This window comes from Canis lupus, chromosome 11 (assembly GCF_048164855.1).
Source record: "Canis lupus baileyi chromosome 11, mCanLup2.hap1, whole genome shotgun sequence".
Lineage (NCBI taxonomy): Eukaryota > Metazoa > Chordata > Mammalia > Carnivora > Canidae > Canis > Canis lupus.
In genome coordinates this window covers 41,005,561-41,022,256 of record NC_132848.1, presented here as the reverse complement: position 1 = coordinate 41,022,256, position 16,696 = coordinate 41,005,561, and positions in this window count along the sequence as shown.

Genomic DNA, 16,696 nt, shown 5'->3' with positions numbered 1-16,696 from the left:
CCCACTGTGTACACGGCTCTGGGAAGGGCTGATAGGCGCTATTTAAAATAATTTAAAAATAAAGACTTATTTGACAAAAATAAGATTTTGACAAGCAGGCAGAGGGAGCTGCAGAGGGAGAGGGAGAAGCAGGCTCCTCATGAGCAGGGAGCCCGATAAGAGGCTCCATCACAGGACCCTGGGACCATTACCTAAGCTACTGAGGTGCCCCTATTTTTTTTTTAATAGGCATTTGACAAGATTACTGCCTTCAGAACATGGTAAGAGCTAATGCTTCTGTCGTTCCTACTCGGTGCCAAGTACTGTTCTAAATACTTTACAAATAACAAGGTACTCAATCCTCACAGCAATCTTTGCAGGTAGACACTGAGAAAAAATCAGTGCCCAGGGAGGTTACGTGACTTCCTGAAGTTGCTTGTTGAGGGTGTGGCCAAGCCAGGTTGGAACCTGGAATCTTGGCTCCAGCACATGTGCTCTGAACTGTCTGGAACATCGAGGCAGGACACGATTCAGCACGTGAGCCCGTGCAGACTGCCCCGTGCTCACATGTGTGGTGTTTGGTGCAGTTAGAAGATTTGAAAGGGGGCGGAGTTTCAGGCAGATCCTAATGGAAGGGTGAGCATCAATTACTTAGGATTTACACTGTGCCCTATAACCAACCTGGAGCCTTCATCACATCCAGAGAGGGTTGTTACTGCCACACCACCAAGACGGCAGTGCTAGGAGGAAAGTGGGTGGGCCAGATGCTGTGGGAGAAGGTTCCAGGTGAGGCATGAACAGCAATACGAGTCTAGGGATGAAGCCTGAGGAAGGTGAGGACTCCTCCAATTTGCCCAGCCTGCACCCCTCAGTATCACTGGGTTATCTCTGTGACACTTAAGTAGCTCTGGGTTTAGCTCCCCACACTTCAGGGCACATGTTAAAGCTTAAGAGTCCTTCCCAAGGTTTTATGGGTGTGTAATTCTTCCTGGGCATTGGTCCATCACTCCCACAAGATGCCCAGAGGGTCCGTAATGTTAATAACCACAGGCATAAGGAGGCTTTTGGTTTTTGGCTTTGTTTTGTTTTTAAGGAAAATAAGCCTGGGTTTGTGTGCAGCACTGAATGTAGCGGGTGAGGCAGGGCAGATAGGCCGCTGGTGAGAGGCGCTGCAGCAGGAGAGGGCAGGGGGTTGGGGAGGTGGGTCCCTGGATGTCCACTTAATATACCTTCCAGGATTTTCGTTATGAACGGTTATACAATAAAGGTACAAGGCCACCCTGCAATGGTTCGTGGAGGCTTCAGAAGACCATCTCTGGAGGTCATGCGTGACCCCGGGCACGCTGGCCTCCTCACGCCTTGATTGCTCATTCGTGAAGTGGGGAGAACACCACCATCCCTCCGAAGATCACGAGGAGTCACAAAGCCCACAGGAAGAGCTTGTAAATGTGGATTATTAAAAAAAAAAAAAAATCCCTTTGACCTTCTGTCATTTAGTTCAACAAAACGCGTGGTGATCTGCAAGCTTGGAGAAGGGCACGAGGAGAGGTGGCGGGCAACGGAGCGGTCTTGGAAATGGAGGACCAGGTCATTTGGCAAGAGTTCCCTCCTGTTGTTGCAGAGTTCACGGACTACCCAGAAAGAACTAAAGCACGATGGCACAAATGGGGTGACCTGAGGTGGCAGACCAGGGTCTCCGTGCTGTGAGCCTATCGAGGCCAGGCTCGATTCAGGAAACAGAACCCCTCAGATGGTGTGTCCAGCCTCGGGAAGCCCTCAGAGCCACAGTGGGTAACAACCCGCAGGCACTACAGGCGTTTACAAGCAAGGATCAGTAGGTTGTGTCTTACAAATAGTGAAGTCAAGTGCCTTTAATGGGCTGTAACAGTCCCCAGAATTAACAGGCAAGGAACCATCAAAATAAAAATTCATCATCACCTCATGGAAATGATCTCCCCTTTGGTGAACAACCTTGTGAAAAACAACAAGTTTCTAAGCCTGTGACTACAACAACACATTACTAAGAAATACAAGTAATCTTTGAACACTAACCTGTAAAAACTACTGAACGTCAACACTGTGTGCAGTCTCATCAAAGAATTTTTGCTGCCAATTCACAGAAAATAGATCGCAAATTATTACCCGAGGAACAAAGTGTGAAAAAGATTTGAAAAGAAGAATTCAAGTCCTGTCATATTACTTTCCCTTGAGCCACAAACGGTAGCTTTTTAAACCAAATCAATTAGTGTTATGTATATTAAAAAAAAAAAAAAAAAGGAACCACGCGGATCGAGTATTTCATAGGATTAGAAAACACTTAAAGTTTCATCATGTAAGTCACATAATGTGATCCATGGAACAGAGACCTGTATCAAGCATGTTTCTGATGCCTTGACACCCTGGGCCTTGCCAACGGGAGCCGGACCTGCCTGCCAGTACGCCTTCCACGTGCAAACCAATCCACACCTCCAGCCGCCCCTGCGTCCACCTGTCCTAATATCTCCAGGCCGTGTACCTTACAGCAAGGACAGCCGCTGTGTCCCAGAGCCCTCTGAAGCTAGTCACCCCCAAGCCTGCTTACACTGCTTCATGCATTCCATCCCTTAAAACTACAATAAAAACCAGGTTTTCCACCTGCTTGGTCTCCTAGCCAACCCTGGCCCTTCCCTGCAGGGCCCAGTGTGGTTGGTGTGTCCCCCCTCTCTTGAGAATCACAACAGACGATCTCTCCAGTGGCAGTCACCTCCTGATGCGCTGGCCTCCCCACACCTGAATCATGGTAAAACCTACGTTTTAAACAAGGCCTGAAACTTGGCAGACACCGTCACACTGTGACACTCTGTGCTAGGACTGCCGTAATTGTTCTACGCCAGTGCTTTTTGTTACTCGATTTTTGTTCGCCGTTTAGTTACCACGGTCATTAGCATCAACCAGATAAGCTCCTTCCAGGAAATGCTTGTAAGAGAAGGGAGGACACCCCTTTACTAGGGCGGTAAATTCATATTACTTTTCATTAAATCACTGCTGCTTAAGCTTTAACAAAAGTTAGGACCCCTTTGGAATCCTCTATGGAAACTGTTCATGAGAGAAGTCCAAAGGTATTTTTTTCATTTTCCCAGCACCTGGTTGTATTTCTTAAAAAAAAAAAAAAGATTGAAAAAAAGATTGAAACCTCTCCAGGGGAGCCAGTGAGATCTCTCCCTCCATCCAGGGATGAAAGCATACCAAGGCGGCACCCAGGTGGCCCACTACTTGCGCGTCTGCCTTCAGCTCAGGTCATGATCCCAGGGTCCTGGGATCGAGTCCCGTGCTGGCTCCTAGTAAGGAGCCTGCTTCTCCCTCTGCCTATGTCTCTGCCTCTCTCTGTGTCTCTCATGAATAAATAAGTTTTTAAATATCTTTTTTTTTTAAAAAAAAAAGGAAAATTCATACCTAGCTCTGCACATTGTATGTAACCTTCCCATAAGCCGTCCCCATCATAGCTTCTGGAGGCAACTGTTTCCCCAGCGTGTCCCCCACTATTAAGTGGAACTTCTCTTTTGTAATTTTGGAGCACGGCTTCCCTGAAGGGAGGGGAGGGCATGGCTGAGGGCAGGTAGGTTTTCAGAGTGGTGGTTGGCGGACGAAGTTAAGGAGCTGAGCATTTGTGCCAGCCTGTGGTGCTACTCCGTTAGGATTAGGTCATACCAGGATCTCCTGGTTGCTGGTTGCAAGAGCCCCAAACTTGGGCCATTTTCAACCGCGAAGGGGCTTTCTCGGGAAGCTGTCGGGTACCTGGCCCCCTTGCGAGAGGAGGTACACAGCCACCCCGAGGAAGCGGGCGGCACCTGGGGGCCCCGGATGCTGTGCCAGCACCCCTGCCTCCTTCGCTCGTGTACAACGGCTGCTCCTGCGGGCGAGAAACACTCCCACCAGCTCTCAAACGTCACGTCTGGCCCAGTCCTCAAGGTGCTTCCCGGCGACGCCAGGAGACCACACACGGGCCCACGCAGAGGGACACAGAAGCAGGTCCCGTCCCCAGAAGGCAGCACAGGTGAGCCGCGCCAGGCGGGTCTCCGGCCGCCCACAGGAAGCCCCGTGCAGCCCTGGCGGCAGGTGCGGGCCGGGCCTGGCGGGACCCTGCCTGCTCCACGGGGAGCCCCCGCCACCCCCCCCCAGGGCCCTGCCCGCGGGGGCCCCAGGAGCCACATGCGGAGAGCCCTGTTCCCAGCAGGAGAAGTACCGCGTGGGCCGGCTCCTTGGCTACAGCACCTCTGCTAAAGCTTTGCCAGGGTGCTTTGGTCCTGAACTCATCCTGTTCCTCCTGCAGATGCTCACTGTTTTCTTCTGTCGTCTTTTGTGTCGTTTGTCACAGGGAAGAAACCCAAAGGGAAGAACGCAGGCATGGGCCCCATCAGCCTGCCGTTCCAGCGGCCCCGCACTGGGGAGACCACGGCCCGTTTGCGCCGACTTTGCTGTGGGTCTTCTACGTAGAAACTGGATGAGGTTTTCCTCTGCCATGTTCTGTGACCCGAGAGCTTGGCTCTGTGACCAGTGACAGAGTCTTCCTTCTGGTGCCCAGCATTTAGGAGGGGCATGTGCCAGTGTGCATCTGGTGGCCACTCCAAGCTACCGGGGAGCCGAGACCCAGAGGCATGGGCGGAGCTCTCCTTGTCCTTCCACACCTGCGCCCAGGGGACTTTGTCATAAGGGGTCCCAGCTCATGAGGGGCCTTTGTCATCCCAACGTTCTTTGTCCTGCTAATGTTAGAAAAGCCTCAGAAGCCCCAGTCCAGTAGCACCTGCCTGGTGTCACAGATTTGCACCTGTGACTGCAGGTGTCTCACGTTCCCAGACAGACAGGAGACACCCATTTCACTACACCATTGGCTTGTGATGACCAAAGTCTGTTTTCATAGAGTAACTCCAGTAAACCTTGGATTGCAGGGGTTCCATCTTCTGCACCCACTTTGGAGATGCCTCTTACACCCATGGTTAAGATTTATTAATTTATTCTAAGGCTGGGAAGTGGTCTCCAGGTCTTTCCATTAAACGGGTGTACTGGGGGGCACCTGGGTGGCTCAGCGGTTGGGCCTTTGGCTCAGGGCATGATCCTGGGTCCTGGGATTGAGTCCTGCATCAGGCTCCCTGCTTCTCCCACTATATATGTCTCGGCTTCTCTGTGTCTCTCATTAAAAAAGGGGGGGGGGATTATTGGATCGAGTCACATTTGGAATAAATATATTAATGGAGACCCCACTCATCAATGAGCAGATGATGAATCTTCTGAATGGGAAAATTTTCTCTATTAAAAAAAAAATTAATGAGCTCTCCTGCTACAGAGCTACCTTATTGGTATCTCTGGGAAGATTGGATTGAAAACAGGGACACCACAGGTAACCTTAGGAGCACCCTTAACAAGATGGAACAGAAATTAGACTGGGAACAAAGGTTAAAATCCACACTCAGCATAAATTCCCTGTCTCCACCTTCTCGTGTACCACGCTACCCTCACCTCCCTGTCCCCTACCCTCCAAATCTTTTGGATTTCCACGCCTAGGGTCAAAATCCCCCTTCTCAGAAGCCAGCTTCCATCCTCAGCAAATTCTCATGGCTCACCAAACTCTCCTACCTGCCCCTGAAAAATCCCTTCAATGCCCAGATACCTGTTTTAACTTCCATTCCCCCACGAGCATTACAGAGGGCACTCTGGCCGGACTTCCCAGCCCAGGCCGGGCTGCCTGTGGAAACATTGCACGTCAGGCCCCTATGGCAGGTGGTGAGGCTGCCTTACTGGCCCCTATGGCTCCTCCTACTTCCAGAGCCTGCCAGCCTCAGGCCTTCCTAAGCAACGCCCCTTACAGATGCATCCTGGACTCCCCACCACAGAGGATCCGTGGCCCCTGGACCGCAGCAGACCTGTGAAATTACAAAGCCCTTACCTCCACTTTCAGAAGCTCCTACCAAACCCAGAGAGGAATTAGATTAGTGGCCATTCACAACCCTGCTCCCAGAGACCTCGACTGGCTGCTGGAGAGTTCTTCCCTCCCGTGATCCTACTGTGGTTACTAGGCAGGCCAGACAGCCCCCTGAAAAAAAACCCTTGCAGAGGACACGGATGGCCCAAAATTCTCCAAGGCCCTTCTGCAAACGACCAGGAGAAGGCTCAGCCGGAGGCTAATAATCAAGACTTGATGAGAACAATAGTTGAGGCTTTTCTCCCTGAAGTGAATTGGTCCAAGGCTGAATTGTGAACTCAGAGGCAAGGAGAACATCCAAGGCCTTTGCTGAGTGCTTTATACCAACTTTTCAAATGTGGGATTGTGCTGAGCTCAGAAACTCCAGAATGTAAAAATCTTTTAACTTCTACCTTAGTAGGAAACTCTCGCCCTGATATAAAGCGGCACCTTCAAAATAATGTGGAATGGGCCGGCCAGCCTATAAATGAAACAGCTACTAAATTCTTTGAAAATAGCTTGGAAGGGGGGAAAAAAAAGTTAAAATCAACTATTCTTTCTCTGCAATTTGTAACTCTCAAAGCTACTCCAAGGCCACTGTGATCCTTCCAATTTGCCTCCAGACATTTGAGGATATTATAAAAAAACAATATTGGAAGAATAACTGTCCTGCACTTCAGAGAGAAAAGTCAAAGAAACCATCCCCTGGGGGCCCCGGGCGTCCCCGGTTTGTCTCCTGTGGGAAAGCCCGCCATCCACGGGCAGGGGCAGCTGATCCGCAGTCACATCCAAGCCCACCGTGCATTGGAAATAGAGGGGGCACCGGGCGGCTCAGTGGTTGAGCGCCTGCCTTTGGCTCAGGGTGTGATCCTGGGGTCCTGGGATCGAGTCCCACGTTGGGCTCCCTGCTTCTCCCTCTGCCTGTGTCTCTGCCTCTCTGTGTGTGTGTGTCTCTCATTAATAAATAAATAAAATCTTTTTTAAAAAATATTGGAGATAGAGGACCTAGAACAGGATGTTTACATCGACCTTGATGTGACTTTCTCTACCATCCGCTTGGAGGATTTCTCTCTGCCTGGCGCCTGATTCTATTCAAACCGCTGGAGACCCCGGGCACCTATTCCATGGCCCCTTCCCAACCACCCCCATAATCCTCATGCCCTTCTAGGATCCAGCTCCTCATCAGCAAACCTTTCTGGTGCAGATGTGTAAGTTTAATGCCACTGTCAAATGTAACGAGAAAGGGGTAGGCCTCCCAGCCCTCCGACCAAGATGCCCCGGGGTTGTCTCTGGGCTACGCACGTGAGCCAGGTTGGCTGGTTCCTGAGCGCTGAGCAGGTGGGTGTATTTCTTGGAAAGGAATGAGCACTTCCCATCAGCAACCCAGCGCCCCGTCCGCAGCCTCACAGAGCAGGGCGCTGAGCCCCGAAGAGATTTGGTGGCAAAGATCACGCTGGTCTTTACTGCCTCCCCTTTAACACCTCAATGTTGCCAGTAAAGAAAGAAGGTACATTTGACTGGGACAGGACCCAAATCTGTCCATTTGTGCAAGACCTAAGAGCCATAAACTCTTGCACTGCCTCGTCGCCCTGTGTCCCTAATCCAGCTACTGTTCTTGCCTCAGTTCCCGGGAACGCCGTGTGGCTCAGAGCAGCGGCCCTCTGCTCGGCTTCCCCGCGATCCCACTGCAGCCGCATCCCCGCGCCGTCGGACGCCCTTAACGTGGGCCCGCTCGCCTACCTCCAAGACCTGCGGCTCGCCCTCGCCCTCGCTACTTTCCCAAGTCCCTACAGCCGACGTACGTGGGCGTAGGCTCCGCATAAGGCTCCACTCTCATTCACTATGTTGATGAGCTTTAAAGCGAGAACCACATAGGCCTGCCGCTCTTACAGAACCCCTCACCTTGGGGCGCCCTGGTGGCTCAGTGGTTGAGCATCTGCCTTCAGCTCAGGTGGTGATCCTGGGGTCAAATCCCGCATCAGGGTCCCCACAGGGAGCCTGCTTCTCCCTCTGCCTGTGTCTCTGCCTCTGTGTCTCTCATGAATAAAGAAATAAAATCTTAAAAAAAAAAAACCCTCACCTTCCTAAAGGCACCAGCTGAGTGAGGCCATAAGACCTGCCCATCTAAATTTCAGTGGGTGCAAACAACTGTTACCTACTTAGGGCATGAGATGTCCTCAGGATGTTCAAAGGCTCATCCCAAAACATTTTGAATCACTTTTGCCCACCCCTCACCCTCAAACCAAAAAAGTTACATAAACTTCTAGACCAACCAGTTACTATAGCCGACGGATTCCTAATTATGCTGCCCCTGCTAAACCTCTGTGTGTCCTCCCAGAGAACATCCCAGAGCCCATTTCCTGGCCAGCCTTCGAAGGCATTAACCTCCTTTGAAGCCTTAAAATAAACATTGTCCACATCCCTGGCTCTTGGCTTATCTAATTTTGACAAACCTTTTTATCTGTACTGCCATGAAAATAACAGGGTCCCAGAACAGCCTCTGCCTCTGAGATTTATCCTGTGGCATAGCTCCTGTCAGTCAGACCCTGTGGCATCAGGCATGGCCCTCGTCTTTGTGTGCTACAGCCACCACTGCTGGACATAGCCTCTCGTCAGGCTCCCCCTTTCACCTATGCTCCCCATGAGGTATCTGCCCTCTGACAAGTTCATAGACACGGTATGTCTCCACACGGTGACAGACCACCTACATCGAAGTTCTTCGACCAAAGTTCCATCATCTTATATCGTTATGCTTTCAATCACCTACCCTGCACCTGCACCACCAGTGGTCCCCTTCCCCAGACACCCCATGATGGTCGCCTTGCAACTCTAGGGATAGGCTCAAAGCCACAAGAGGAGCTCCTAGACACCCCCTTAGATAACCCAGATTTCCTTCTCATTTGTAGTGGCTCCTATAAATGGAATTTCCAGGGAAATGTAAAAACTGGCTATGCCATAGCATCCCCAAGTGAAACACTGGTGGCCAACTCCTTCCTTGCTCGCTATAAAATCAGCCCCAGCAGCTGAACGCTGGCTGTCACCACAGCTTGTCTGTTGGTGGAAGGGAAAATTGCTGCTTTTTACACTGACTCCAGATAGGCTTTTGGGGCCTGCCATGCTATTGGCGCAATCCAGGAATCCCTCGGCCCTGGAACCTCTGCAGTACTCTCATTGCCAATGTGCATATGATTGCTGCCCTATTACAAGCTACTCTCCTCCTCCTAAAATCTCCAACGTTCCCTGCTCAGCCCACATTGAGGAAACGGATGTTACGTCCTAAGGAAGCAGTGGGAAGCCAGGGCTGGTAAGAGTGCAGCCCCAAACAGAACCCTCTTCCTTTCTCCACCCAACTTCTAAGCCTGCCTTTATCCTTGACTGGTACGACTATCAGGCAAATGCTCGCCCACCCCAGTCTGAAACAGACACATGGATACTGAAAGGTGCCAAACAAGTTAGCAGATGGACTCCACGTTGGGCCAAACAGACTTCCGCGGCCACTTTCCTTTGGCCTTGTTGGCTTTCACTTATCTCCCACCAAATGGGACATATGTACAGACAGGAGATAGGTAAGGAACTAAAAGACAATTGGTTCTGCCCAATTGCTGACATCCACAGAATTGCTGACCAGGTGATCACCCAGTGGGCCCACTTATCAGTCTCACCAAATTTCTAGAAGAAATTGACATACCCTAGGAAGTCCTCCTGGGCCTACACAGTAGCGGTGTTCCAAATGGATTCTACAGATTTGCCTCCAGGCTTGGACTCCCCTCACTTTTTGCAGTGTGCTCAGTGGATGGACTGAATGCTAGCTGACCAGATGTGCTGATGCCAAAATAGGTAAAGAAATTAACAGATTATTCCACGTTTCATTGTTGTGTTGTGGATTGAGTCAGACCAAGGGATTCATTTTACAGCAGAGATAAACTACCTGCTTGCAGAGACTTGGGATATTCATCACAGTTTCAGACTCTATGCCATCCTCAATCATCAGGGCAAGTAGAACATAAAATTTAGACGTAAGAAGGACTGTAGGAGAGACTGGCCAAGAAACTAGGCTTAAATGACCAGATGCATTACCCCTGCCCCTTATAAAGATCCAGAGTACTCCAAATAGGATCATGGAATTGATCCTTCTGGAAATAGTGTTTGGACACCCAATTGCCTCCTGGCATTTAAAACCCTCCACCCTGGGGGCACCTGGGTGGCTCAGTCAGTTAAGCGTCAGACTCTTGATTTCAGCTCAGGTCATGATCTCAGAGTTGTGGGATCAAGTCCTACATCAGGCTCTGTGCTGAGCAGAGTCTGCTTGTCCTTCTCTCTCTGCTCCTCCCCTCACTCACACACACTCTCTCTAAAAAAAAAAAAAAAAAACAACAACAAAAAAAAACACACAACAACAACAAAACACCCTCCATTCCCGGATTAAGTGAACATCATGGAACTTAAGTGAACCATTTAACACTGTGACCGGCTATATGCAAGCACTAACAAGTCCACTTGAAGTGAAGTGTACCACCAACAGGTAAAAGGGGCATGAGCTCCACTGATGGATAAGCCTTGCCATCCCTCTCAACCAGGAGACCCATATACCTCAAGGTCTTTAGAAGAAAACACACACTGTCCCCTCCCTGGAAAGGACCTTGTGGGCTACTGCTGACCACCTGCACTGCAATGAAAATAAAAGAAGAATCCTCTTGGATTCATGCAAGCTATGCCAAAAAAGACCCAGCTCATCACTTCTGAGATAATTGGAAGACAATCTCTACAGATGACCTTAAAGGAAGGATTTCTAGAATGGATTTCCAGGATCTTGAAACTGATGGTCATGGTCCCCATGACTCAACACCATTGTTGGCTTAGATATTTTCCCTGGGGGATGATACCACATACTTTGTTCCTTAATATCATCAGTGTGTCTGTTTTGTACACAGTTGTCTTAGTTGGTACCCGTAAGAACATCTCTACCTCAGCAAAAAGTTTGGAGGCCAGAAGTTATAGGCATGTGTTACGCCCTGACCAATGTCAAAGTGTTAAGAATAATACCGGAGGGGTGCCTGGGTGGCTCAGTCAGTTAAGTGTCTGACTCTTGGTTTCAGCTCAGGTCATGATGTCAGGGTTGTGAAGACTGAGCCCTGAGTCAGGCTCCACGCTGAGTGGGGAGTCTGAGATTTTCTCTCCCTCTCCTGCACCCCACTTGCACACTCTCTGTCTCTCTAAAAAAATAAATAATAATACTAATACTGGATGTGAGCCCTTGGCCTGCAGGCCTTAGGAAACCAAGCTACTTGGAGGTGCACTCCAAGCTAATTTCCAATGAACGAAAGTCTTACCAGGTGGGAGGTCCTGTGGCCATTGCAAAATGAGTCCCTTCTTCTGTTGGATAGGCCTCTACCTCCTGACAATCCCACACCCGAGTACCCAAGCTACGAGGATGCTGTTGGTTACACATTATAGGCTGACGTCTGTCCTGCTGTGGGTGAGACATCAAAGAATGGAACTGCCTCAGTTCATTGTGGAGACCATCCTCTGTGGAAGCCATTTGATGACAAAGTCTTAAACATGTTTGTCATTAGTCCATTCATCCTTTCAATTAGGCCTGCAGCAGTGGAGTGTGTGACCGATGACAAGTCCACAGGATGTCCCAGGCCCCTCCCCATTCTTGACACTCAGAGCTGGTCCAGTGAGTCCCTTGTCACTAACCAAATCAGGTTCCACACCTGCCCTCTCATTTGTTAATCTCTTTGTAGTGGCAGCCTGACTGGCTCTTTTACAGGTAAAGGTCTGTACAAGTCCTGTGGAGACATCCACACAGGTCAGTGCATGATGGTGTCCTCCAGTCCTGGCAGAGGGCCTATGCCATCTATTTGCCTGTGAGAAAGAGGGTGTGTTATCTAACCAATGTGCCCACTGTCACCTGAGGTGGCATCAGGAGCATTCTTGACTGCAGCTTGTGGCTCTGCCTCATGCCTGGTGGTGCTGGTGTGGATGGGTTCTGAGCAGACACATGCTGCACTTGGTCAGCTACATCGGGTTTAGTGCATCCTTCCCAAATAGCTTTCCTCGAACCAAGTCCATCAGAATCCAGCAGGATGGCAGAGGAACACCAAATAGGTGGGTTTCGCCAGCAACTAGTATCAGCATACCACGTGTCTGCCAGAGGCCCGCCTACCCCTTCCTTTATCTGAGGGTAGGGAGGCATAAGGTCTGCTGTAGATAAGGGTGCCATTGCTGTAAGGTGCTTCCCTGGGCATAGGCAGTCTCGGGTTTGCTGAACGTGTCCTAAATCCACTCTCCCATCTGCAGAGAGGTTCTACCTTCAGAGGCAGGTCAACTATCAGTCCTGCATCTATCGCAGTAGGAGATATACAGCTCATGTTTGTTTCTTGATGGGACTATACCCTGGCATAATGGAGACCAGAATCCTAATGGGATTCATTTCCCATTTTGCCATTGCCTCAAGCCCTAGCCAAGCCCTCTGGATATGAATGCACACATCACTGGGCATTGATACCCCCAGGGCCTACATTGGTTTCACTACCATTTTTGCCTTTAAGAAAGCCTCTTGTTGGGACGCCTGGTGGCTCAGCGGTTGAGCATCTGCCTTTGGCACACAACTCCACTGCTCTACATCGGGCTCCCTGTGATGAGCCTGCTTCTCCCTCTGTTTATGTCTCTGCCTGTCTCTCTGTCTCTCATGAATAAATAAATTAAAAATCTTAAAAAAAAAGGTTCTTGTTGATAAAGGGCTTAATATCTGCTCTAGATGGGAAATGAAAGGTCTCTAGTAACCCAATAAACCAACAAAAGCCTGTAATTCCTTTACCATGTTAGGGATTGGGAAGGCTTGGATCCTTTGATGACCACCTCCCTCATCACCTGTGTCTTGCTCAACCTGATGGCACCCAGGCACTGTACTGATTGACCTGGCCCTTGGATCTTGCTGCCATTTACCTCCCATCTTTGTGATTTTATGCCAGATGTGACTGCTTGAAATAGGGAGGCTAAATCATCACAAGTTAACTTGACATCATCTATATCATGAGAAAGCACTATCTCCTCTGGGAATATCCATTCTTCCAAATCTCTGCCTACAATCCCATGACAAACTGTGGGACTATAGAGATTCCCTTGGGGCAATACCTGGAAGGCCCACTGTCACCCCTTCCAAGTGACTTCGAATTGGTCTTGGGATTCAAGTCCTAATGGCATGCTAAAAAGGCATTAGATAGGCTCGGTACAAAATGGTAGGTCTTAATGGACGCAATGATTTTTTTCTAAATATAAGACTATATTAGGCACCACAGCATGGATGGGCAAAGTAACTTTATTGAGTTCCCTATAAGCTATCACCATTTGCCAGGTTCCCTTAGATTTCTTTACAGGCCAAACAAGACTATTGAATGGGTTTTGAGTGGGCCTGATGACCCCCACCTTCTCCAATTCTGTCATGGTGACAGTAATCTCATAGCACACCCCTGGTAGCTTATAGTGTTTTATATTTGTCACTCTCTGGGAACCCGCAGATATATAGGTTCTCGTTTTGCATATCCACTGTGGCGGGTTTCACTATTCAGATACACAATTCGAATTCCCCTGCTGTTGTAGTTGGATCCAGATCCTGTAAAACATCTATACCCCAAACACACTCAGGAATGGGGGAAATACACACTAGAAAAGAGTGGGGAGGAAGCCTGCTGGGCTGTAGGTAGAGACTAGTTTGTCTGACCTTACTAATTTTGAAATGGAGTAGGGACTGGACTCAGGTCCCCTCAATCCTGACCACAAAATCCAGTGTTCCTTGATAAATAACACTCTATGTCTCTTGAGCAGCAGGTGTTGCAGGAAGGTGGAAGCAAGATGCTTACCAAAGGAAGTACTCAACTACAAAGACTGGTGAAGACCACACCGAACCAGTCTGCATCAAGATGGACCCCAGCATTGACCTGCCATGATCTTTTGTCCACATTACACTACTAAAAATCACACCCAGGAACAGAGATTTAACATGCTGATGAGCCATTCGATGTATGACAACCATTTTCTGTCCGCTCTGCCTATGTGCCCAACTTCCTGTATCTCTCCCCACCCCTACATGCTTAGATACCAATCCTTTCTGGCCTCAGTCTTTTCAAGAACTTTCCCTGGTCTTTGTTTAGGAGCCCAACATGAAGGATCCTCTCCCTATGCTTGAGGATAAGCCCCAACAAAAGTTTTACCTGGAAATTCCTATTGGCCCCAGCCAATTTCTACTGCTTGGAGAGCCCAAGGACTTGAGTTGGTAACGATTTGTCTCCCATAACCATCAAGAGCTTTTATTTCTCCCGGAAATTTTGAGGGGCTTCTATAAATAAGTATACATTCAGCCAGTGAATATTAGAGCTGGTACAGTCTTACACTGTTTGTTAGTGCAAGACCAATAAACGGTTAATTCTACATGGGGCCTCTGGTCGCCCCTCAGTGCGTGCACTAGAGGGCAATGTTGGCCTAACGCCCTTGTCTGTAGGGGTAAGGCGGATCCACCCCTGAAACTCTGTTAGTGGAAGGGCTCTCAGGGACACACGTGGCTTTTCTGAGCCCTCCTCCAAGGGACTAGACTGCCAGTCCTTAGGCAACACCTTCCATAGGCTTTGCAAGACCAGATTGGGTTGTTTGTCCATATTTTCTCCCAGGGTCCCAGATAATATTAGATCTTGCCACAGCTGCTTAGGAGAGACGGTGAAGGTGCCCCCTGTCTGCCATTTTGTCCTTCACAATGTCCTTTGTTTTTCCCTGGTTTTCAACCCAACCGTTTTTCCTTGTGACAGAATCTTTGAATTTCACATAAATCTGCCACCAGAGCAGCTACTATAGCTGTGAGCCGATGAAACACAGGGACAAGGACAGATACTCAAGTCCCACACCATGGCCTCTAGGCCTGACTGTACGACACAGTCCTTCCCACCAGAGGAAAACCATTCTGCGTCTGGGCCTCTGAAGTGCTGGGTGTAAATGGCACGCTTCATTCCCAGTTCACGTATAATTTCCTGGGCCTTGGCAGGGTGCCCCCAGCCCCATTCTCACACACTGATCCAGAACACCTGGCCGAGTCTCCCCATGTGTGGTGTCTGGCCAGTTTGGGGTTTCCTGCGCAATCCCCTGGCTGTCCCGCCCTCAGTGAGGACGGCAAGCTGCCCCCAGCACCACCCCTTTATTCGTGCTTGTTTCATTTCTGCTCTGTGCCTAGCTCGCCACTTGGCAGAGGGTGGAGAAAGATCAGCAAAATATCCTTCCCGCTGAGAAGGCACTTTGAGACCACAACATAAGCAAGCCACTCCATACCGTTTACAGAGTCTTATTTGGGGTAACTCACCAAAACGGGGGGAATCCAGGACCCCCTTCATCTATTATCTCTCCAGTCCAGACCTTAATCCCCAACTTTTATAGGATGAGGATCTTGGCGGTGCGGTCACAAGGTAGTTGCCTAAATTGTGGCCGTCTGTGCACCAGGGGATCACCACTAGTTACCTAAAGTGGAGCCTTCTGGGTGCCACCTTAGGGAAGATCAGAACAAGCCTTCCCACACCTGGGGCAGGGCTTATATTAACCCTCTGCACCACCTGGAGCATGTGGCCCTGAGGCAGGTCACCCCAGGGCGTGACCAAGGTGGAGCGCCAAAGATGGACTCAGTGCTGTCCGCACTCCTAGAGGCCGTGTCACCAAGTAGACCACCGTTCCCAAGATCATTGGTTATTAAACTTGCTTCCACCCATCCCTTCCCCTCTCTTTTAAGGCCCCCCTACACACACATACACACACACACACACACACACATCTCTTTTGTTATTAGTGAACATAACCCCCCACATTTATTAATCATTTGTTAGAAGGCTGAGCAGCGTGTCCCCTGCTCCCTCTGAGTTTCCACAATGGCTCTCTTTCAACCTGTATCTTGTTCTCACCAATGTAACCTTTCCAACAGGTTGGGCACAGACCCAACAGCCCCTCTTGTCAGTTTACCAAACGCTGGCTGTGTTGGCTAATGAATATGACTGTTGACTATGTCAACATCCAAAATAGTGCAAAAGAATCTGAACTGGTTTTCTTTCCTGCCAATGTGAACACGCAGTGGACTAAGTATGGGAAACGGCTGAATGGCAGGGTATGGTGTCCGCTCCTAGAGAACTGTCCCTCTGCCTCTTCTTCAGGTGAGTTACTGGGCCTGGGAAAACCTCTATAGAAGGTCAAAGACTATCCCTTGCCCAGATAAAGACAATAGGTGGAAATGTTTCCCTTTATATTGAAAACCTTCTTGGGTGACACACCAGGACGATATTGCAGACAATATCGTTGTGGGTTGAGTCTGTAGATGGCATCTTCAAACATGTCAAGGAAATTAAAGGTGACTCTAGCACTACCTCCCATGGACACAGATGTTTGCCAAACCGCTATGTTTTTGATGGTTCATGGGCCACCCTTGTGTGATTTGGGGTATCTCGGCTGCTCCCTGATTAGACTACCCAGCACCCCAAACTGTATATGAATGGACCAAGAAATCTGGACTAATTTGGCCAGGTGACAAAACCAAGATTTATGGCTCCCAAAGCCAGAGGGCAGGTTTCCTGTGTCAGATGCTTTGCAACCTGGCCTGCTCCTACGAACAGAGAGTGCAGATGTGCGGATGCTAACATTGCTGGTAGCAGAGGTGATGGCAAGCCCCAGGTATGGGATATTACAGAGCCCACTCTGATCTTATCTTTGAATCACATGGGTCTTTTTATCATATGTGGCGACAAGTTTATCGAG